Here is a 25,509-nt window from a genome sequence, read left to right as displayed (position 1 = left end):
TCTGTAGGCCCTGATTCCCAAATTGGTCTAGCGGGCCCAACCACTCTGCTAAAATCCAGACTGAGGATGCGGAGAAATTGGAACCCTTGTGCATTGCTTAGAGGAATGTAAAATGGTGCAGCTGCCGTGGTAAATAGCAGGACCGTTCTTTGAAAACTTAAAGAGAATTACCATATGATTCAGTAATTCTACTCCGAAATGTATATCCAAAAGACCTGAAAACAGGGACTCAAACATGTTTGTACGCCCAAGTTCATAGCAGCGTTATTCACAATATCCGAAAGGTGGAAGCAGCCCAAGTGTCCACAGGTGGATGAGTGGATAAACAAAATGCGGTACTTACCCACAGTGGAATATCATTCAACCTGGAAACAGAAGGAAATGTTGACACGCTACAATGTGGCTGAACCTTGAAGACATTATGCTAAGTGAAATAAGCTGGTCACAAAAGGACAAATACTGTATGATTCCTCTTATGTGAGATTCCTAGACTAGTCAAATTCATAGAGACAAAGTAGAATGGTGATTGCTAGGGGCTGGGGAGAAGGGGGGTTATTGGGTAGAAAGTATCAGTTGGGGAAGATATAAAAGTTCCAGAAATGGATGGTGGTGATGGTTGTACAACAATGAATGAATGAAACGCTACCAAACTGTATACTTTAAAATGGTTAAAATGGTACATTTTGTTATGTATATTTACCACATTAAAAGACCCTAATCCTCTGATACTCCCTCCGAACCTTCTCCTTCTGCAGACTTCCCATCTCAATTAATACCAACTCTATTTTTCCATTTGTTGAAGCCAAAGACAGAATCTTTCTCAGCCCACGTTCAGCACATCAGTAAGTCTTCTCGGCTCTACCTTCAAACACATGCATTTGGAATCTCACCACATCTCACATCACCCAACATGCTGGTCCATGGATCATCCCTCCACACACATCTCCACTGACTTTTTTTTTTTAATAAATTTATTTATTTATTTATTTTTGGCTGCATTGGGTCTTCGTTGCTGCGTGCGGGCTTTCTCTAGTTGCGGCGAGTGGGGGTACTCTTGGTTGTGGTGCGCGGGCTTCTCATTGCGGTGGCTTCTCTTGTTGCGGAGCATGGGCTCTAGGTGCGTGGGCTTCAGTATTTGTGGTGCACGGGCTCAGTAGTTGTGGCTCACGGGCTCTAGAGCACAGGCTCAGTAGTTGTGGTACACAGGCTTGGTTGCTCCGTGGCCTGTGGGATCTTCCTGGACCAGGGCTTGAACCCGTGTCCCCTGAATTGGCAGGCAAACTCGCAACCTCTGCGCTACCAGGGAAGCCCTCCATTGACTTTTCCCATCACTCGGAGTGACAGCATGTCTTTACTATGAACCGCAAACACTGCATCATCTGTCCCCCCGCCGTTACCTCCCTGAAGTTATCTCCCACTGCTCTCTCTGTTGTCCCCAGGCCTCCTGTTGTCCAGACACCTCAGGAATGTCCCTGCCTCAGGGCCTTTGCCCCTGCTGTCCTGTCTGCCTGAGATGATCCTCACGCAGATCTGCATGGCTGGCCCCCCATTTCTAAGGCTTGCATCCATGTCTCAGTGAGCCCTTCCCAGGCCACTCTGGAAATTTCAGCATCCTCCCAACACTTCCTATCTTCCTTGCCAGCTTTAGTTTTTTTTGCACTCACATGAATTACTATCTATGATACTACATTTGACCCTTGAAAAGTGTAGGGGTTGGGGGTTGCCAACCCTCCTTGCAAATTCCACATGTAACTTATGGTTGGCCCTCTGGTACACACGGTCCCTCTGTATCCCCGCTTGGGCATCCACAGATTCAACCGACTGGGACTCGTGTAGTACTGTAGTATTTACTATTGAAAAAATCTGCATGTAGTTGGATGCAGTTCAAACCTGTGTTGCTCGAGGGTCAACTGTGTATATTTTATTTACCTTGTTTATTTTCGGTCTTCCCCACTGAAATAGACCGATAGCTTGTGAGATCTTAGTTCTCCTACCAGGAATCAAACCCGTGCCCCCTGCAGTGGAAGCACGGAGTCTTAACCACTGGACCGCCAGGGAATTCCTTGAAATACATGATGTTTAAGGCAGAGGTTTCAAATCAATGTGGTTCTCTGCTTTTCTCACAGTGGTCAGATCAGCACCCAATATATAGTTGGCACGCAATAAATATTTGTTAACTTAATGAAAGAATCCAGACGTTAAGGGAGTAACTCAGGGTCCATCTCTTTTAGGAAACCTTCTTTGATTGATGCATAACCAACCCAACCTCTTTATACGTGTTCAGTCTACTTGAAGCGTCTTTATGAGTTTGGCTTTCATTTCATTTAAGCCAGTGATTCTCAACCAGGGGCAATTTTGCCCAGTCAGGGGACTTTTGGCAATATCTAGAGACACAAGGGGGAGGAGGGGTGTTCTGGCATCCCTAGTTAGTAGAGGCCAGAGAGCTTGCTAAACGTCCTCCCCACAGTGAAGACTTATCCTGACAAAATGTCATTTACGCCAAGGTTGAGAAACCCTGATTTAACCTAACCATGTTAGGAGTTATTTAGTCTGCATTTATTAAGAGGTAAGTTCCTTGAGGGCTGTTACAGCTTGAATCGTGTGCTCTAAAAAAGATATGTTAAAGTCCTAAACCCTAGTATCTCACAAGGTGACCTTCTTTGGAAATGTGATGCAGCTACAAGTCAAGGAATGCCAGGGATTGTCGCAGCCTCCCAAGGTGGAAGAGGCCAGGAAGGATCCTCCCACAGGGAGGTCATGGCCCTGCTGACACCTTGATTTTGGAGTTCTAGCCTCCACCCAAATTTCTGTTGTTTTAAAATATCCAGTTTTTGGTACTTTGTTAGGGCAGCCCTAGGAAACTACTACAAGGGCAGACCCAATGCTAAATCCAAACTTGATGTGAATGGGGTCTATACCCTGTGACAATCAAATTAGTTTTTGGAAAAATGAGAGTCTTTGCCAGGATGGGGGTTACATCCTCCTGAGGCAGGAGAGACAAGGATGTCCAGTCTCTTGGGTATTATGAGACGCCTGACCAAGGGCGTGTATAATACGTGTTCAAACCCACCAGCCACCAAAGCCTTTCCTGGGAAAATTACCCCAGCACAAAGGGTTTTTTGTTAATATTAACTTTGGTTCTCTTTCAGATCCATGGAGGTAAAAACCAGGAGATCCCATAAATCCCACTGTGCTTGGGGCATAGCTGCCACATTACACCCTGGTAAAACTTCTAGTGGCTAACTTTACGGCTCTTCACCTGGCATGGACGTGGGCGGGAGGGGGCTTTCTGGAGAGCATCTGGCCCACCGTGGAGACACTTATGGAGCGTGATCTAAAGGCTCTTTGGCTCTAAGGAAGGGTAAGGCTTTGGATATGATTACTTCTAAAAAAAAAAAAAATGGGGATAATTTTTAAATAAACAAAGGTCTGGATTTAAAGGCTACTTACTATCCCAGGACAAAGATTAATGGTGAATGGCAAGCTTTTGTGAAGACCTTCTGTAGCCCGATTAACCAGGCTGGGATTCCAGAGAGATAATGTCTTTTCACATATAAAAGATCCTATTGATTTCCTGTTAGTATTATCCCGAAAATGTGCAGTGTGTATCTATACAGCAGAGACAATCTTCCATCACTTGCTTTATGGGAAGAGAATGGTTATTGTATCTCTTCCCATAAAATGTAATCTCTTTTTCTCTTCCAAAATCTACCTGTCCCTCTGGGAATTACCAGTTGTAATCTGTGGAAGTGAATTGATTTTTCTTTTCTTTTCTTCTACGTGTGCCGGTGTTTTTATATTTGGCTTCTCTACATTTTCTCATTGTTCTCTAGAGTCTGGATTTTTGAGATTGTTATTTGAGCTTGTCTAAAAATTCTTTTATAAAAATCAGTCCCATTGAAACACACACATGATGGGGGATGTTAGGTTCCGTGTGACTTGCTCAGATGGGAGGTGCCTCTCCCCCATCCTCCGTTGGGGGTTGCTGTTCGTGCCTAGCTGGGATTTGGAGGCCCTGAGAGGTCGCCTAGTATATTCCAACAGGAAATAAAAGGCAAAAACCCAAACCACTGAAGGAAGCAAGTTCTCCTTCAGCATTAACTCTGGGCATCTCTTCAGGATCAGTTAAGATGCAAGGGCAAAGTCCTTCATATTTAAATATCATGCTCTGAGCAGCAGCTTCCTAATGTAATAAATTTGGCTGAGAAGCCCCCAGCAATGCAGTCTTGTCCAGACCTTACAGATGGAGGTCTACAAGCTGGTTCCAGTTGCAAAGGCCGTACTTGTGGTTCTGCCTTCACCTCCTTTTTAAGGCAGACCCTCCCTCAATTCTCTCCGAAACCCACTCACCATTAGAGGTGTGAGCCATCCATAAGCCCCCTGCCACACTTTCTGCCCTCCCCTGAACTCCTGTGGTACTTATGGATTGGACTGCACCATCCCAGGCAGCATTTAATTACAACTGCCTTTTATTCCCTACTTATTGCATGTGCACTATTTTACAGCTCTGCAGAGGTATGTCTCACTCTCTCCACTTCTGCACTATACCTGGAGCCAACCAATTTATTGTGCCCTATTGCCAGATGATTTTTTAAAAAGCCCCCCAAATATGTATTTATACATACATAATACAAATATAAATCTCATTGTTATGGGCTGAAATGTGTCCCTTCCAAGTTCGTATGTTGAAGTCTTAACCCCTTGTACCTAAAAATGTGACTGTATTTAAGATGGGGTCTTTAAAGAGGTAATTCATCTAAAAAGAGGTCATTGGGGTGGGCCCTAATCCAATATGATTGGTGTCCTTAAGAAGAGGAGATTAAGACACACACACACACACACACACACACAGAGTCTCACACACACACACAGGGAAGACCACGTGGAGACATAGGGAGAAGACGGCCATCTATAAGCCAAGGAGAGAAGCCTCAGAAGAAATCAACCTGCCAACATCTTGATCTTGGACTTCCAGCTTCCAGAAATGTGGCAAAATAAATTTCTGTGGTTTAAGCCACCCAGTCTGTGGTCTTTGTTATGGCGGCCCAAACAAAGCAATACAGTCAACTAGTCACAAGACAACGGCCAAAGTTCTTGATATTTGAGACCCTGTGTGTCCTTGTCCCATCCCATTTCCCAGTCTGTCTTCTTCCTGTCCTGTCCCTATCCTCCTGTCCCCCCATCTGGTCGACTCCCAGGCTCCTCCCATCCCAGATTCCCTCCCATCCCTGCCCCTTGCCTAAGCGCATTCTCTTCCTGGGCAGTGCTCACCTCGTCCAGCCATGAAGACCCAAACCAAGGCCAACCCAAGTCCAACCCTTCCCTGAAGCTTCAGTGACGTTCTATTAACTAAGAAAGAGACATGGAGGTTTATCGTGGATCGTGCAGTGGTTTTCAAATTGTGCCCCCCAGGACCCTCTCTCAGGGGCTACTCTGTGTGTAAGGGGGGATGACAAGGGGATAAAGGCCAGGCTCTCCTTGGCATCCACTGAACAGAGTTGGCTGACTTCTTCCTGTGTGATTTGTTTGTTTTTCCATATATTATTCAAAAACCGTTCTGTGGGGTGGAAACGATGCTGGAGAGCTCTGCTGAAAATCCTATCCAGGATGTAATGACAACAAAATGTCCAAAAAAGTCATAGGAAGCTAGTGGTCCTTGCTCAGGAAATACTTAAGCGAACAAAGCCTGTAACGCTTTTATCTAGAGTTCCTAGAACTGTACTCATTGCGAGGGATAAACTCAATTATCAAAACTCATTGACTCCGAAAATGTAACTTCCATATATACTACTGCCCGTTGCAATTCATCAGACAGGCAGCTGTGACACCGTTAATGCAATCACGGCTTGCAGTGTTATTAATCTATTTTCTAAGTACGAAAGGAGGGCAGTTTGGATTCTCTGATACAGATGTGGACACTGGCCAGGTCACATCTGGCCAGGGGTTTGTGGCATGATGGCTTCATGAAGAAATCAATTTCTGTTCCCTTCAGCTGACCTTAGGGCCCTCTTCTTAGCTTGCTTTTCTCTGTTGTAATATAAAAATTAAATTTCAGTCTTTATGATTTATCCAGTGCTATTTCTTTCAGAAGTTAATGGCACATCTTGTAGGTTAGTGAGGTCCCAATGAGGCAGGGAAGGGATGGTCTATAATTATTTCTCTCTGAGCATTAAGCTAAGGTCCTTCTCCAAAGTTTAGAGCAAATTTCCTTCGACCTTTTTTTTCTTTTTTTTTGCTTTAAAAAAAAAATTTTTATTGACTTACAATGTTGTGTTAATTTCTGCCGTACAGAAAAGTGATTCAGTTATACATATATACTTTTTCCTATTCTTTTCCATTCTGGTTTATCACAAGATATTGAATATAATTCCCTTTGCTATACAGTAGGACCTTGTTGGGAGCTTGGGATTAGCAGATGCAAATTAGTATATATAGAATGGTTAAACAACAAGGTCCTTGAACCTTTTTGCTTCAGAGACCTGGCCAGAAGATTTCCTACCCATAGGACTTAATGCTTTCTTTTTTTCTTTTTTAAATTAAATTAAATTTAATTTAATTTTTTGGCCACGCTGCATGGCATGTGGGATCTTAGTTCCCCGACCAGGGATTGAACTCATGCCCCCTGCAATGGAAGCATGGAGTCTTAACCACTGGACCACCAGGGAAGTCCTGGACTTAATGCTTTCTTAAAGTAGCCTTTTAATATGAAGTGTCAATCTGTGAATCTGCAGTAGATTTATTGAATGCCCATGGAATGAGTCAGGAAAATGTGGCTATATCTTCCCCCTCCCCCCAGAGATATACACAAGTTTTCCCTTGTTCTCTGCTCCCCTACCCCACCCTACCAATCAACACACAGCTTTTGAGTCTCAGATCCCTGGACTTTTTCAGAGAAAAGGACAATTCCCTTGGAATCAAGGTTTAGTTATTTGTTCTGACGCAGATGGATGTTATGTTGATATGTGTACCACTTCCTTCTCTCTGCAGGTATAATTCTTTTCCTCATAAAATTCCATAACTAGATTTATGTCAGTATCATCTATTCCGATTACTCTGTTTCATCAGGGATTCCTATGCCATAGATTTCCTATGTTTCTGATCAGTTACCATGAATATGGCTCTGGTTATCACAGTTCTTAGTAACTACAAGCTGTACTTCTGTGGGCTTCAACCCACTGTAAGAACTAATCTGTGCAAACCTCTCAGGATAAACCTGGTTTGTTTGTTTTCTTTTTCATGGGAGTGGAAGGATTACAGATCCAGGGGAAACAGTGGGGAGGGGAACTGAGACAAATCTGCCATATGCTTGTTTATTGTCAAACATTTGCATCTTGACTTCCCCACTGGTCCGGTGGTTAAGAATCCGCCTGCCAATGCAGGGGACAAGTGCTCGATCCCTGGTCCGGGAAGATCCCACGTGCCGCGGAGCAACTAAGCCCGTGCTCCACAACTACTGAGCCCGCGAGCCACAGCTACTGAAGCCCGTGTGCCTAGAGCCTGTGTTCCACAACAAGAGAAGCCACCGCGATGAGAAGCCCGCGCACCGCAACGAAGAGTAGCCTCCGCTCGCCGCAGCTAGAGAAAGCCCGCGGGCAGCAACGAAGACCCAATGCAGCCAAAAATAAATAAAATTAAAAAACAAACAAATAAAAAAAAGACATTTACATCTCATCTTCACTCAGAGCATAAATTTCGAATGTGGTTTAAGCTTTGGACACACTTCCCTCTGAGGTGGCTGAGTTCTCGGGACCGTTTCCATCATTTCCTTCCTCTCCTGATCATGCCCATCACATCACAGCATAATTACTTGTTTACCTGTCTGCCTTCTTCTCCCTTCCCCCAACCCGACTGTGATGTCCCTGAGAAGGACCGCAGTTCATTGCCGATGTCCTCAAAGTCTGGTGGAGTAGCTTGGAGTATAGGGTTCTCAGTATGAATGAATGAAGGAAAGAAAGAAAGAAAGAATGAATGAATGAATGGCTATTTTCATGTATTTCTTGCCTCTCACTCAGCTGACAAGTACAGTTAAATCTAAGATTTCTTGTTTGAGACAGGGCTCCTTTGGTGGTAAGGAAAAACAAAAACACTCAAAGAATGGGGGTGGGAGAGGAAGGAGAGGGCTATGCCCGGGCAAGGAGCCCAGGAAAAGCTGGGTACTCAGACTCAGGAATTCCAGCAGAGAGCGGGGCGTTCTGACCCAGGGCTGCCCTAGGGATCTCAGGAGCAGTAGTTTGTAGGTTTTACTCTGGTTACTGCCATTAACATGAGTCAGCCAGGCCACTCAGGGCCTCTCTGTTACCCTCTCGTGCTTCTCACCCTTTAGTCAACATCTTTTCTCTCCTCTACGGTTTCTGCTTATCCACGCTTTCTTCTCCCTCATCACTTCATTTGCACAAGACCCAGTGTGGCCTCTCTGACTTCTTTCTCTGTTGCCATGTTTAAACTTCAACTTTGAACATTAACGGCCCTCTTCTCTCAGCCCTATAGTTTCTCTTTTTTTAAATAGCAAAATATAGTTGATTTACAATGTTGTGTTAATTTCTGCTGTACAGCAAAGTGATTCACTTATACATTCTTCTTCATATTCTTTTCCATTATGCTTTATCACAGGATATTGAATATAGTTCCCTGTGCTATACAGTAGGACCTTGTTGTTTATCCATTCTATATACAACAGTTTGCATCTTCTGATCCCAAACTCCCAATTCATCCCTCCCCCACTCCCCTCCCCCTTGGCACCCACAAGTCTGTTCTCTGTGTCTGTGAGTCTGTTTCTGTTTCCTGGATAGGTTCATTTGTGTCATATTTTAGATTCCACATAAAAGTGATATCATATGGTATTTGTCTTTCTGACTTACTTCACTTAGTATGATAATCTCTAGTTCTCTCCATGTTGCTGCAAATGGCATCATTTCATTCTTTTTTATGGCTGAGTAGTATTCCATTGTATATATGGAATATATAATACATCTTTTTTTTTTTTTTTTTTTTTAAAGATTTATTTATTTTATTGATTGATTGATTGATTGCTATGTTGGATCTTCGTTTCTGTGCTAGGGCTTTCTCTAGTTGCGGCAAGTGGGGGCCACTCTTCATCGCAGTGCGCGGGCCTCTCAGTATCGCGACCTCTCTTGTTGCGGAGCACAGACTCCAGACGCGCAGGCTCAGTAGTTGTAACTCACGGGCCCAGTCGCTCCGCGGCATGTGGGATCTTCCCAGACCAGGGCTCGAACCCGTGTCCCCTGCATTAGCAGGCAGATTCTCAACCACTGCGCCACCAGGGAAGCCCTATAATACATCTTCTTTATCCATTCATCTGTCAATGGATCAGTCCTAGAGTTTCTACCTTCAAATGCCCAGAGCAACAATCTAGCCTAATTCATCTTTCTCTACAGGGCAATGTATAGCCAGTGGATTGGTGGTCTCCAGTTCAGGGTACCCATGGTCCAAGCAGATATAGCTAGAGGTCAATGTCATGTGCTAGAACACATGGCTGCCCATGGCCGCTTTCACCAGCGGATGTGGGCAGGGTCTCTGCAACACCCTCCACTGTGGAGCGGCCATGTGGTTCAGGGGCTGGACCTCAGCTGGACCGGGAAGGGGCTGCTGGAGCCAATAGAGGTAATTTCATTTCCCTGACCCTTGCCAGTTCTTGGTCAAAGGATCCAAGGTTGGGTCAGCACACAGCATTCCTCTGTGCAGGGATTGGTCCAGGGGTGGGTTTATAAATCAGTTCAATGTTTCACAGGGGAGATAAGCAGAGCACTGCTGGGGTGGAAATGTCCTTGTTCTCAGCAGAGAGGCATGGAGGAAGGTGGTTTCTCTTCCTTGGGACATTGTGGTCCCAAGGAAGAGAAGCTGCTGCAGCCACTCTTGCTTCCAGTTGGAGGATGATGTCACCGCTGAAGCAGGCAGAACCCAGAGCAAACCAGGGAAATAGCCAGAGCCCGTGGACTGGGCAGGTCCTGAAGCCCAACATTTCTCTTGACCGCCAGTCACGTGATCCAATACATTTCCTTATTGTTTAAGCCAGTTTGAGTTGTGTGTTTGTAATTTGCTGCTGCTTTACAGAGGTGGAGGGGCAAGAGGGGAGCATCTTCAGTGTAGGAGGCAATGGGTTGTACATATGTTTCAAATGGTCATTTCTGAATGTCAGCGGGAGCAGGGACAGTTTTACAGGCAGCCACCTAGGCCGTCACACAGTGCCCTGTGCTTGGCTTAATGCTCCGCTGTTGCCATCCTGAGATTCCTAAAAATTTGTAAATGAGGGCTTGCATTTTCATCTTGCACTGGCCCCAGAGATTACACAGCTAGTTCCAGGCAGGTGATACAGTGTATGGAAAAGGACTTGTAAACTGTAAAGCACTATACAAAGCATTGATTGTTATTTAAAACGACCCGTTCACACACTCCGACTGTCTGCCACCTGAACCCCGGAACCTGCACGGATCGCAGGTGAGCTCAGACCCTCTGGGCTCCCATAGGAATAGGGAGAGATGGATGGAGAATCCACTGCTCATAGAAGTTTTCTTCCATCTCCAGGAGTTTGGGGAAGTATGTGGCCAAAGTTAAACTGTTCGTTTAACTGTTAAACAAACAAGCAAAGCAAACGCGCACACACTCACGGACTACTTTGTTGTGTTTTTTTTGGAGTATAGTTGATTTACAATGTTGTGTTAGTTTCAGGTGTACAGCAAAGTGATTCAGGTATACATATACATATATCTATTCTTTTTCAGATTCTTTTCCCGTATAGGTTATTACAGAATATTGAGTAGAATTCCCTGTGCTAAACGGTAGGTCCTTGATAATTATCTATTGTACATACAGTAGTGTGTATATGTTAATTCCAAACTCCTAAATTATCCTTCTCCACATGAACTACTTTGCCTGAATTAAATCTACTACCCTGTTTGTGGTCTTCCTCTGCCCGTCAGGGACCTGTCTTCAACCCATGGGCCAAATTGTCCTACCTTTATCCTGCTTGCATGTGTGTGTGCGTGTGTGTGCGTGTGTGTGTGTGTGTATCTCAGGTGGAAAGAACGACTGTCTGGTTTGGCCTGTCCTTTCATCCTGCTAATATTGTTACTGAGTGAGTGTTACTTTGGAGATAATTAATGTGTCCAATTTTGGTGCAAAAATATACCTTGTCCCAGGTCACATGATGAATGTAACCACAAAAAGTTTAAAATGCTATTATTTAAAATTTATTTTCTCATAAAATATGGTTCCTGAAATGATCATAATTTGAATAACTTACTCTATAGCTATAATACATTATGCCCTGGTCCCGGGCCAGGTCCGGCAGTCCCGAAGCCTCGCGAGATCTCTGTCAGAGCCAGCCCTCTGCAGGCCTGCAGTCGCCGTCTCTGTTAGCAAGTCCTTCTTGGGCAGCTCATTTCCGTGTATGTTCCAGTTTGCATAAACCTGAAACTCTGCCTGCAGATCATCCATTTGATATTCTTTCTTCTCTGCTCCTAAAACTGCATTTCTTTGTGAAGCTATTGTGGAGGTATCAAGGTTTTTAAAAAGTGGACTTATTTTTTAGCTAAAGGAAAGTGCCTGATGTGGCTGGAATCCTCCATCTAATGTCCCCTTCGTGCTTCATCAGTGATTTTTTTCTTTCCTTTTCTTTTATTTTTTTGGCCGTGCAGCTTGTGGGATCTTAGTTCCCCGACCAGGGATTGAACCTGGGTCCCCTGCGGTGGAAGCGCAGAGTGCTAACCACTGGACCTCCAGGGAATACCCTCATCAGTGATTCTAAATCTTCTTTGGGGTCCCCTCTCCCCCAAGCATGTCTGACCTCAGAGTCGTCCAGAGTGCTCGGAAGCAGGAAGTCTTTGTCATAATTTACTGATAAGCATTGATCCCAGAAACCTTCAGTGTTCCTGGCACAGGGTGAGAGTGGAGGTCACTACCTGACAGGGCTGCAACTCTGCTAATGACAGCGGGAAAGCATGGGGGTCCCTGCTGTGCACCCTGCTAACCAGTGGGCCCAGGTGCCAGGCACTGTGCTGGGAGCTGCACCTATCCATTGTTTCATGAACTTTTACAACCGTCCCGTGAGAAAGAAAGCGTATTTGTTTCCGAAGCCTGCTGTAACAGATTACCACAAATTTAGTGGCCCCAAGGACAGATTTATTATCTTACAATTCTGGAGGAAATGGGTCATCTGGGGTTAAAACCAAGGTGTGGGAAGATTTGTGTTACTTCCATTCTTTCCAAGGCTCTAGGGGAGAATCCATTTCCTTGCCTTTTCTAGCTTCTCGAGGCCACCCACTTTCCTTGGTTTGTGACCCCTTCCTCCGTTTCCCAAAGGCAGGAGCAAAGCATCTTCAAATCTCTCTCCCTGACCTCTGCTTCATCCTAACACCTCCTTGCCTGGCTCTGATCCTCCTGTCTCCCTCTTATAAAGATTACATTGGGCCCACCTGGATAATTCAGGCTACGCTCCCTAATTCAGGATCTTTTTTTTTTTTTTTAAACATCTTTATTGGAGTATAATTGCTTTACAATGGTGTGTTAGTTTCTGCTTTATAACAAAGTGAATTAGTTATACATATACATATGTTCCCATATCTCTTCCCTCTTGCATCTCCCTCCCTCCCACCCTCCCTATCCCACCCCTCTAGGTGGTCACAAAGCACCGAGCTGATCTCCCTGTGCTATGCGGCTGCTTCCCACTAGCTATATATTTTACATTTGGTAGTGTATATATGTCCATGACACTCTCTCACCCTGTCACATCTCACCCCTCCCCCTCCCCATATCCTCAAGTCCATTCTCTAGTAGGTCTGTGTCTTTATTCCCGTCTTGCCACTAGGTTCTTCATGACCTTTTTTTTTTTCCCTTAGATTCCATATTAATTCAGGATCTTTAATCGCACCTGCAAAGACCCTTTTGCCATGTAAGGACACATGGTCTCAGGTTCTGGGGATAAGAATATGTACTTCTTTGGGGGCCGTTATTCTGTCTACCATCGAAAGTACCATTATTAGTCTCACTTTAAAAATAAGGAAACTGAGGCGCAGAATGACTTACCCAAGGTCACGCAGCTGGTGTGGAACATGTGGAACTCGAACCCCATTTGTCAGTGTTTGGTGTGTCAGACACCCTGGCTTACCCGTTTGGGTCAACGTGTTCCCTTTCTACAATGACTCACTCTCCCCTAGTGGTGAATGGGTACCTGTACCTCCCAAACTCACAGGGGTCCTGGGCAGTGCCTACACTGAGTAAAATTCTCTCACGTGGTGGGTTCAAAACCATGGGCTGTCGGCTTCAATGCTGAGCTGCGTGGCAGGGCCAGGATTCAGAAAACGTTCTCCATCCTTCAAAGCAGGAGCTTACCACACCGGAGCTGCCATTAGCTTCCCCCCAATCCCCATCCCTATTTGCTCTGTGCACCTGGTGGGGTTTTGTTTCCTTCCTGGTCCACGGACCAGCAGTATCAGCCTACCCGGGCACTTGTTAGAAATGCAGAGTCTCTGACCCTACCCAGGCCTGCTGAATCGGAAACCGCATTTGAACCAGCTGCCCGGTGATTCACCTGCACGTTAAAGTTTGAGAAGCAGGGTCTGGAGGACTGCACTCCATCTGGGCTGTTCTTCTCTTCCACCTGCCCCGCAGGTGTCTGGGGCTCTGATGCCAGCAGCTTGGGAGGAAGCATTGGGGAAATGTCTATGCTGCTCTTTCTGTCTTGGTTTCCGTGAGTTGGCAGTGGAAGAGTCATCGCCTGGCAGGACTTGGTGAACCCTGCAGCTAGGTGGGGCAGTGTCCATGGCCGGCGTGTCTGGGGGCCCTGCCAGTTCCTCCTGCTTCTGCCCCTCTCCTGGGCAGTGTCTGGACAGCTGGCCGGGGCAGCGCTGGGCGCCTGGTCCCTCCTCTGTGCACCAGCCTCGGCGAGAGGCAAGGGGGTTGTGTGTGTGTGAAATGACTTTGACCTTGGTGTTTGGTCTGATTCCTCTCACAATGAAAGGGCTTCAACACGTTGGCCTGTACGTTCTGAGCGCTGCAGAGTTTTGGCATAGTGGCTGATAAGTATTTTTAGTTCCTTCCTTCTTAATGTTTGCCAGAAAACCACAGTCATTACTCATGAGCAGGGCAAGCTTATCCCTCCCAGTCTCCAGGAGAGTTGGGCTTGCCCTCAGATGCCCACTGAGGGCCCCCTGCCCTGGGCTTCCCAGCCGTCTCTGAAATCAACATAACGCTTACACCTACAGCAAAGCACGATGTGGTATTTTTAAACAGAATAAGCCCATAGCTTTAAAAAATTAATTTATTTTTAAAATTGTAGTAAAATATACGTAACATAAAATTGATCATTTTAACCATTTTAAGTGAACAGTTCAAAGGCATTTAGTACATTCTCGTTGTTGTGCAACCATCCCCACCATCCATCTCCAGAACTTTCTCATCGTCCCAAACTGAAAGTCTGTTCCGTTAAACACTAACTTGCTATCCCCCCTCCCCCAGCCCTTGGTAACCACCCTTCTACTTCCTGTCCCTGCGCATTTGACTCCTTTAGGGACCTCATGTGAATGGAATCCTACAATATATATCCTTTTGAGACTGGCACGCTTCTCTGGGCATCGTGTTTTCAAGGTTCATCCGTGTTGTAGCATCCTAAGCTTTTAAAAAAATCACTCACCTAATTGATAAAAGTAATGCTAAATTGAAGCACAAGTACACTTTTTGTTTTAGGCCAGTAGCTTTTTTTCTTTTTTTGGCTGCACCACGCGGCATGTTGGATCTTAGTTCCCCAACCAGGGATAGAATACCGGGCCCCCTGCAGTGGAAGCGCAGAGTCTTAACCACTGGACTGCCAGGGAAGTCCCTTGGCAAGTAGTTTCTGATTAGTCCTAGCCCATGTCTGCTAAGGTAGGTCAACATCTGCTTTCAAAAAAGGGATGGCAAACTAGGAGCGTGCCCAATGCAGCCACCCCTCATCTGCCTCGTAGGAATGGTCTGGGGAAAGCTGGCTTGGTCAGCTCAGGAGAGGGTGAAGTCTGCAGGATTAGGGCTTACACATCTTCCCACAGGATGCCAATTACCTCTGCCAAGGGGAAAGTGCCTGCATCCTCAGCATCTTCAATTCTGGTTCCCTGTGTGGATCTTACTTTTAATGGCAGTACCTTCCAGACCACAAGGGACAGGCTCCCTCCGAAAAATCTCGCCATTGGTGGAAGATAATGGCCCTAAGGATCTAGTTCAGTAAACACACTGTTCTTTTGTGATGCTCTTTCCAAATGAAGCTCACACTTTGGGATTAATTAAACTCTCTTCTAGCTGCCTGCCAGTGTAACCTTTCCTTTATGCTTCTTAGGGGGGCACACGATGTAAAAAGTCAAATCTATTATATTCATGACTTGGAGGGAAAGATCTGGGACAAAATTACCTTACACACTGTTTTTTGTTTTTTTTTTAATGTCTGAAACATTTATATTAACATAGTTCCATACAAATAACCCAAAGAAAGTTTAGTATTAGTTGTTTTTTTGGTTTGTTTGTTTGTTTCTTTATTTATTTTTTATTTTATTTTATGAGTATTGGATCAAATGTATGGCTCTCTGAGCTGTATGTTAGCTGAACAACAGATTCAACCCAGAAGAGCGATTTGGAATTAAAGACATAAAGACCACTGACGACAGAGCGAACCCCCAATTTCTTAGTACACTTCAGGGGCGGGGGGGGACATTAGAGACATATTTGAAAGTTGGGTGCTGACTGTTGAAGCCACAGCCCCTGTTCTTGTTCCAATCTTGCTGTGATTTTGAGTGCATGACATTTAATTAATTTTACAGTTAATTCTTTGCAGCCTTCCTTTTTTGACAGTGTCACTAGGCTCTCTCAGCTGGTTGGGAAAAGTCTGTATCAGTCATTACCCTCGCTGGAGCCCAGACGGGGTCATCTGGCTGCAGCAGCAGGCGTGGAGCCGAGACAAGATTTCAGTGCGAGGACGGTTTCCTGGAAGAATCGTGGTCCAGAAGCTCCATCTCGGTGTCCCAAGAGTACCTTTTTTTTTTTTTTTTTAATTTTTATTTATTTTGGCTGCATTGGGTCTTTGTTGCTGCGCACGGGCTTTCTCTAGTTGCAGCGAGTGGGGGCTACTCTTCCTTGTGGTGCGCGGGCTTCTCATTGCAGTGGCTTCTCTTGTTGCGGAGCACGGGCTCTAGGCACGCGGGCCTCAGTATTTGCAGCACATGGGCTCAGTAGTTGTGGCTCGTGGGCTCTAGAACGCAGACTCAGTAGTTGTGGTGCGCGGGCTTAGTTGTTCCGTGGCATGTGGGATCTTCCCGGACCAGGGCTTGAACCCGTGTGCCCTGCGTTGGCAGGCAGATTCTTAACCACTGCACCACTAGGGAAGCCCCCATGAGTACCTTTTAAAACTTCCCTTTCCCTGGCCTCAGTTCCAGGAGCTTTAAAAAAATGCTTGCATTTTCAAGAATTTTAAGAAACTTTGTATCGAAGTAACACACACACACACACACGCACACGGTAACAAATAAAAAAGTAGAAAAGAGATAATGTTGAAACTCCCCAAAGTGACTTTAACTATTCCTTGCTTTAATTCTTCTGGAGCTTTCTCTGCTGTTCTATGATAATATCTCTATTGTTTGATTTTTTCAATTTTGGGCACTATCTTTCGACTCCCAAGTAGAAAGATATAGATTTAGTTCACCTACCCCATCCTTTCCTCCTTGTCGTCGTCTCTCTTTTATTTTTATAACTGCTTTATTGAGCTAGAATTCACATACCATAAAATTCACCCTGTTAAAGTGTACAATTCAGTGGGTTTTGGTATGTTCACAAAGTTGTGCAACGATGTCTAAACCCAGTGTGCATCATTCTCTAAATCCAGAGAATTTTCGTCTCCCACAAGGAAACCCCACACACGCTAGCAGTTGGTCCTCATGTACCCTCCTCCCAACCTTTAGCAACTACTAATTTCTCCACATCCCCATCAGCACTTGTTATCTGTGTTTTTTCTTACAGTCATTCTAGTGGATGTGAAGTAGTTTCTGATTGTGGTTTTGATTTGCATTTCCCTAATTACTAATGATTTTGAGCGTCTTTTCATGAGCTGACTGGTTATTTATAGATCTTCTTTGGAGAAATGTCTATTCAAGTCCTTTGTCTTTTTCAATTGGATTTCTTGTTTATTGTTGAGGTGTAAGAATTCTTTATATATTCTGGAAACTAGATCCTCATCAGATATATGATTTGCAAATATTTTCTCACATTCTACAGGTTGTCCTTTCTCTTTCTTTCTTTTTTTTTTAATTACTTAATTAATTTATTTTTGGCTGCGTTGAGTCTTCGTTGCGGTGCACAGGCTTCTCATTGCGGTGGCTTGTCTTGTTGCGGAACACAGGCTCTAGGTGCGCGGGCTTCAGTAGTTGCAGCATGCAAGCTCAGTAGTTGCGGCACACGGGCCCTAGAGCGCACGGGCTTCAGTAGTTGTGGTGCATGGGCTCAGTAGTTGTGGCTTGTGGGCTCTAGAGCACAGGCTCAGTAGTTGTGATGCATGGGCTTAGTTGCTCCGCGGCATGTGGGATTTTCCCGGACCAGGGATTGAACCTGTGTCCCATGCATTGGCAGGCGGATTCTTAACCACTGCACCACCAGGGAAGTCCCTATTCCTGGTTTGTTAAGTGCTATTAATGTGAAAGAGTGTTGTATTTTGTCAAATGCTTTTTTTGTGTGTCCATGACATGATTGTGTAGTTTTGGTCTTTTATTCTGTTAATATAATGTATTACATTGATTGATTTTCATATGTTAAACCAATGTTGCATTCCTGGAATAAATCCTACTTGGTCACATAATCCTTTTTATACGTTGTTGGATTTGATTTGCTAGTATTTTGTTGAGGAATTTTGCATCTACTACATTCAGAAGGGATATTGGTATGTGACTTTTTTTGGTGATGTCTTTATCCAGTTTTGGTATCAGGGAACACTGGTCTCATAGAATGAGTCAGGACGTGTTCTCACCTGCTTTATTTTTTGGGAAGAGTTTGTGAGGGATCGGTATCAATTCTTCTTTAAACATTTAGCAGAATTCACCAGTGAAGCCATCTAAGGCTGGGCTTTTGTGTGTGTGTGTGCGGGGGCAGGAGGGCAAGTTTTTTGATTACTGATTCAATCTCTTTACTTATTACAGGTCTATTGATATTTCCTATTTCTTCTTGAGTCCTTTGTTGAGTTTTCCTTCATGTTTGGTATTTATCTATACATTATTATTTAAAATTCTTCTATCAGTCATTTTTCCTAACTTTAAATAATTGGCTTATCTCTTGATTTTTTTTATTATTATTATTTATTTATTTATTTATTTTTGGGTGTGTTGGGTCTTCATTTCTATGCGAGGGCTTTCTCTAGTTGGGGCAAGCGGGGGCCACTCTTCATCGCGGTGCGCGGACCTCTCACTATCGCGGCCTCTCTTGTTGCGGAGCACAGGCTCCAGACGTGCAGGCTCAGTAGTTGTGGCTCACGGGCCCAGTTGCTCCGCGGCATGTGGGATCTTCCCAGACCAGGGCTCGAACCCGTGTCCCCTGCATTGGCAGGCAGATTCTCAACCACTGCGCCACCAGGGAAGACCCTCTTGATTTTTTTGAACCTCAGCTCTCCACAATTTCATTTCAACCTCTATTTTATCAGATAAGGATGTTTACATCCCATCCTTTCCTCCCCCTTTCCTTGTTATAATATATTTTAGCTACACTTTTACAACATCAAAGTTTACAAAAGGTAACATTTGTATTCTGTCCTGAAGACACAGGGGTCTTGGGCACTATGTCTTCAGTTTGAATGAAAAGTGAAAAACCAATGAATGGCTTTACATTCCAATGGCATCCTCAGAAGGGTTGATGCCTGTCCCAAGAGTGAACTCTGTGCCATTTTTCCAAATACAAAAAAGTTATTATTATCATATTCTGTTGATTGCTTGAAATGATTACACATTTTGTTTGCTTCATTTTTGGACCTTTATTTCTTGTATACTTTTTATTGTTTTTCCTGGAAGACCTAATTGTCTTTTTCTTTCTTTTCTTTTTTTTTGGCATGACTTGCCTTAATCCTATTCTCAATTCTTTTTCAAGCTCGCAATTATGCCATCTATTCTCACCAGAGACCATTCTCCTGGAGCTCTCTGCTTTCCTGCTCCAAACTGGACAGTTGCTTGCTAGATTCCCAGCTGCCTTTTTTTTTACTGCTTTATTTTCTATTGAGATATAATTGATTTATAACATTGTGTAATTTTAAGGTGTACAATGTATTGATTTGATCCAATTTTATATATATATATATATATATTTAATTTCCAAAACATGTATTACAGAAAAGAAAATCTGTAATCATTAAGCAATAACTCTCCGTTCCCCCAAACCCTGGAACCTACCATTCTGCTTTCTATGAATTTGATAACTCCAGGTACCTCATATAGGTGGAATCCCACAGTGTTTGTCTTTTTGTGATTGGCTTATTTCACTTGGCAAAATGTCTTCAGGTTTCATCCATATGGTACCAGAGGTCAGAGTTTTCTTCCTTTCTGGCTAAATAATATTCCATTGTGTGTATACACCACATTTTGTTCATCTATTCACCTGTGGATGGGAGCGTGGGTTGTTTTCACTTTTTGGCTGCAATGCACATTGGCGTGCAAGTATTTGTTTCAGTCCCTGCTTTAAAGTCCTGTGAGTATACAGCCAGGACATTTCTCCCCGCTCCACCACTGGCTGCTTGGTCCTCACTGTCTTCTTGGTTGGGTCATCTCAGCAACTCTGAGCACTGGCTCTTCTCCCCCACCCCCAGTTAGTCTCTTTCTGAATCATTTCTTCCTCTCTTTTTCCTTTCTGTCATCATAAAACTTTGCTTTTCCTCAGTTTTCCCACCTAAAAGGAAAAGTCTAGATCTTCCTGGAATATAACTTCAGCAGAATTAGAAGGCAATGAGCTCATATCGGAAATCTGCCTCAAAATGCCCAGGAGGAAGAGGTGTGACACAAAATCAAGGAATTGATTTCATTGTTAATTTCTTGTTACTTTCCCCCGATTTTGACTAATTACCCATCCTGCAGGCTAGATTAATTTTTGAATTTAATATCCTTGTATAGCGTTCAATCAGAAAAAGGGATAATCAAGGTTAAAATTGTTTTACAATTAAGTCATAGGTTTCCTTTCCTCCTAAAATGGAACTGTTAAGAATTTACTTCTTTAACATTAAAATCAATCCAAATATTGATAAGTCTATTGGCAAGTTTTTGAGGAAGATAATTTAATGCATAATCCCTGCTGAGCACGTAGTAAACATAAGACCATCTATTTCAATGGGCAGAACTAAGTGCTTTGCTGGAAATTTTTTGGCTAAAGTCAACACATTTTTATTTTTTAAAAACATGTTTACTAATTTATTTATTTATATTTATTTATTTATTTATTTGGTCGCAGTGGGTCTTTGTTGCGGCACTCGGGATCTTCGTTGCAGCATGCGAGATCTTTCATTGCGGTGCGTGGGCTCTTTGTTGCAGCGCACAGGTTTCTCTAGTTGTGGCGCACAGGCTTCTCTAGTTGTGGCGCGTGGGCTCAATAGTTGAGGAGCGCAGGCTTAGTTGTCCCGCGGCATGTGGGATCTTAGTTCCCTGACCAGGGATCAAACCCGTGTCCCCTGCATTGGGAGGCAGATTCTTAACCACTGGACCACCAGGGAAGTCCATAAAGTCAACACCTTTTTTAAAAGGGAAAAACAAACTGGATGTGCAAATCTTTGTAAAAAGAGGGAAAAATCAATTTATTATGAGCAGTAAATTAAGAAATCAAGCTTTTACACCTATGAGCTTTAGGGACAGGCTGAGTGGTTGCTCAGATTCTGACAGATCTCTTGGTATCCCACTTTATATTATGGAGTGAATGGCAGTGATTCAAATTTTTAAATTTGCATGAAAAATTCAAGCCAGAAATGCATTAAGGTAAATTGAAGGATGTCAAAATCATATAAAAATTAAGATATTTGGCATCACATGTGACTTTTAAGATTTTGAAGAAGTATCTTTGCCTTCATCTACACAAACCTTTGGGCAAATATTAGATCAGATGTGCAAGTAACTACAAGAAAAATTGCCAGCTCCTAAAATGTTTTACTTGTCTGCTGTTCCCTCGTGTGGTAAATAAGGAAGAAAACCTTATTTTTGACCACCTTCCAGGGGAACTAATTAATAGTTTAGGCAAGTGGGCTAGTAGCTATTTGTGAAGCAGAGTTAAACAGATACCAGCCCAAAGAAAATGCATATCACTTAGAACTTGAAATGGACACATCATAGGTTTCCCCCCTTAATTTATAGTGCAATAAAAGCAGTCATAAATGTAGGCACGTTCCACCCTTGCAAAGAGTTACCATTTTTATGATTTTGACAAGTTCACACTCCTGGTTTTACCCTCACACTGTCCTGGGCTCAAGTATTTAATATTTAACAATCTGTATTCTATAAATAATAGATGTGCCTATCTTCACAACTGTAGATCAGCAGCAGATTTTATTGTTGACAAGAGTGATAATGTTCTCTCACCTTCTTACCTTTTTATGTTATTGTTAATTTTCCCTTTGTGGCTGAGAGTGGAGGGAGGGGTTTGGGTCATTCCAGAGAGAAATGGGCTGTAATAACCCAATTGGAACCGAGCACTAGGAGAAGTTTGGATAACTCCAGACCATTTCAGCAGTTTGAGTTTGCAGACTCATTCAAATGCTGGAGCCGGGAGGAACCCCAGCCATCATTCACAGACTTTCTGTTACTGTGAGGCAACCCCAAAATCTTCATCCAGCAGATACGGGGCTCATGCCTACTAAGTGCAAAGATGAGCATGAAGGAGAGTTGTTGGTGAAGGGATTTGGCCAAGGTCATATAGCTGGTATTGGCAGAGTGGATGAAAGTCAACTCAATTCAATACATGATTGGAAACTATTGAGAAACAGAGTCTTGGCTCCCCCAAAGTTTTTTTTTTTAGTTAATTTTTATTGGAGTACAGTTGCTTTACAATGTTGTGTTAGTTTCTGCTGTCCAGCAAAGTGAATCAGCCATATGTATACATACATATATATATATATATATACCCTCTTTTTTGGATTTCCTTCCCATTTAGGTCACCACAGAGCACTGAGTAGAGTTCCCTGTGCTCTACCGTAGGTCCCCCAAAGTTTAAATCATGTGATTTCCCCTGCTGAAAACCCTACAAATGGACTTCTATCACGTTTGTAGTAAAACCCAAACTTCTTATCTGGGCCAACAAGTCCCCTTGAGTTCTGGCTCTTTTGTTCCCCATCCTGTGGTCATATCAGCTCCTCAGACCGAGCTGATTCCATCCCCAGGGCCATTGCACAGGCCGTTCTCTGTGTCTGATATGCATTTTCCCCAGATATTCCCACAGGTCCCGCTAAAACGGTATCCCAGGTGCCCAGCGAGGAAATTCCTATCCCTTTTCTCTGCTTTGTTGACTTCAGAACCATGGGATGCCCAGATTAAACATTATTTCTGGGTGTGTCTGTGAGGGTGTTTCTGAGTGAGCTTAGCAATTAAATCAGTGGACTCAGCAAAGTAGATGGCCCTCTCCTACGTGGGTGGGCATCACCCAAGCTATGGAGGCCTGAAGAGAAAAAAAAGGGCGAGGAAGGAGGATTCATTCCTTTTTCTTCCTGCCTGCCTGCTTCAGTTGTGACCTCTTATCTCACCTTCTCCAGCCCTTGGATGGGATTTAAACCATTGGCTCCCTGGTTCTCAGCCTTTGGCCTCAGTCTGAATTATATCACCAGTTTTCCTGGGTCTCCACCTTGCAGATGGCAGATGGTGGGACTTCTCAGTCTCCATAACTGTGCGAGCCAACTCCTATAGTAAATCTCTCTCTCTCTCAATATCCCTCTTTCTATCTACCTATCTATTTATATCTATACCTACACCTATACCTATACCTACACGTACACCTACATCTACAACTATATATCTATATCTATATCTATGTCTATCTCCTACTGGTTCTGTTTCTCTGGAGAACCCTCACTAACACAGTTACCCTTAGGTCTCCCTCTCTGGAGGGCAACTTGGAGTTCCTTCTCTAAGCTTAATGTCCAGCAAAATTCTTAGAGTTTCTGCAAGGTCAGTGAATGAGCAAAGGTAGCTGAATGAATGGAGTTGAGTGTTCGGAATTTGTAAAAGGCACTTCTTACAAATATTGAGCATATCGTTGGCTCTAGTTTGATCTGCCCTTTACCTAAAAGTTAATATGTATAAAGCCTGCATTTTCTCCTTGCTTTCTGGATCCAGCATGAAGGCGGCCTAGTTCTATGAGTTTAGCATGATGGGTTAAATAAACTTTGTAAACACAAACAGGAAATAACATAGCAAAAAAACCACAAACAAACAAAATGTGGTTTGAAAGTCTCCATTGAAGTCTCCAGGGCTTGCTTTCTTAATTCCTACAACCTCAAACAGGGTACTGCAATATAAAATGGAGATGACTGGCTAGACAGAGGGCTGCTGCCAGTGATAAACAGAAAATAACAATTGTTATGCCTTCCATTTTAGTGTTTTTTGCATTTTCAAGAGAACCTTTACAGGCATGCCGACATTCATAACAACTCATGCTATGCCCCAGTAGGCGTTATGCACATTTGCAGACGAGGAGGTCAGAGCTCACAGAAGTCACATGACTTGCCCAATGCTGGCCGCCCCGTGACTTCGGCAGAGGCAGATGGTAGAATCCAGGCCTGCCCATCAGTCTAGCACTGATGCTTCCAAATTGCAAAGTAAGGCTGGGAACCACAGTGAAGGAAGCCGAGGAGTTTCTGCTGATACCATGATACCGACAGCCAGATTGATAGGAATTGGGGCGCAGATGTCCTTGGATTTGCTCTTCCTTTCCTTTGCCATCCTTTGTGATGGTTTGGAGAATCAGGCTTGAGAGTGGCTTCAGCCTGTCATCATCCTCATGGCCTGAGGATGCCAGAGTCTTGTTAAATAATCCTCTGCAGCGTTTTGTTGTGTCTTTGGGGAAACCTGAGTGTGACCTGGAGGGAGGTACCTGGGGTCGTGCACAGGCAGGGTGGGCACCTCTGGAAATGCTGCACACTGGGACCCTCTCTTGCCTGCCGCCCCCATCCTGGCTCTGACACGGGTCCCCCACAAAGCCTGCTGCTGGGGGTGGGGAGAGGTTATGTCAGTTGAGCGTCATCATCTTAGGCTTTGGGTGGCTCATCAACATTGCCCCTTGGTGTAGCCCCTTGGTCTCTTTTCTATTTATGTTCAAGCTGCCCTTCCCCGACCCTTCGTCCAGGAGCAGACTCGGTTTATCCCCTGATGAGGGACAGTTCTGCCAGGCTTTCCCTTCCCCTCCCCAGAGCCTGCCATTCTAACTCGGGACTACTTACACCCAGAGAAAGTGGCCTCTGAGGAATGGCATGGAGAATGAGGGAATTCTCTCCCTGCCCCTGTGTGCGTGGGGACAGGCAGCTTCTCTTCCTGATCCAGGGTTTGCAGCTGTGGACGGTGGGAGACAGTCTGGTGACCTGTCTCATTGGACCGATAAGAAAATATGATGTTCCAATTCAGTGCTGACTCAGCACCCACTGCTCATAGGAAATTCCTGGCATAGCTATTTTCTTGCAAATCCCAAGAATGTATCAAGGAATGCAAGACAGTCCCATTAGATGGATGGCCCCAGACTGTGGAGCTCTAAGAAGGGAGAGAGAACCCCACGTGGTTCTGAGCCCACATTTGGGAAGCTCGGCAGTGTCTCATTAAGACCACGGCTGGACTGCTGTAAAGACTCAAACTTTTAGAACAAAAAGAGAAAAAAGACTGAGTTTTAACGCATTTCAAACTGTAAGGCCGGCTAGCTTAGAAGGGTTTCCCTTATACCCTATTTAGAAAGAGTGAAACACCAAAAAGACGCCACGCCAAAAGAACAGTTGGTTTTATCTCAATCACACAAACATTGAAAAAGGGAGCCTCATGTTTGACTAGTGTTTAAAAAACAACAACACTTGGCATTTTTACCACTGTTTCCTCTGTAGAGAAACTTTGGAACTGGCACAAGAGGAAAAGGGTTTCCACGTTGCCGTTCTTATCATTAGAAATTGTGGAAGTCATCGGCTGTGTTATGCTTGCGAGAGCAGCTGGACCTGTGTGCGTGTCATTGGTCGCGTTTCTGAGACAAAATGCTTGGCTGCGGTCCCCGTGGCTTACATGGGTGCATCTTTTTTGGGGGGGACTGTTTTCAATTTTAATTTTTTTGAAGCATAGTTGATTTACAATGTTGTGTTAATTTCTGCTGTATAACAAAGTGATTCAGTTATACATATATATACATTCTTTTTTTTTAATTAAAACAAATTTTTTTTTAGCTGCGTTGGGTGTTCGTTGCTGCGCACGGGCTTTCTCTAGTTGCGACGAGCGGGGCTGCTCTTCGTTGCGGTGCACGGACTTCTCATTGCAGTGGCTTCTCTTGTTGTGGAGCATGGGCTCTAGG

Source organism: Eubalaena glacialis, chromosome 3, assembly GCF_028564815.1.
Source record: "Eubalaena glacialis isolate mEubGla1 chromosome 3, mEubGla1.1.hap2.+ XY, whole genome shotgun sequence".
In the NCBI taxonomy this organism is placed as follows: domain Eukaryota; kingdom Metazoa; phylum Chordata; class Mammalia; order Artiodactyla; family Balaenidae; genus Eubalaena; species Eubalaena glacialis.
The sequence above is the reverse complement of the archived record's forward strand: the minus strand, read 5'-3'. Positions refer to the sequence as shown.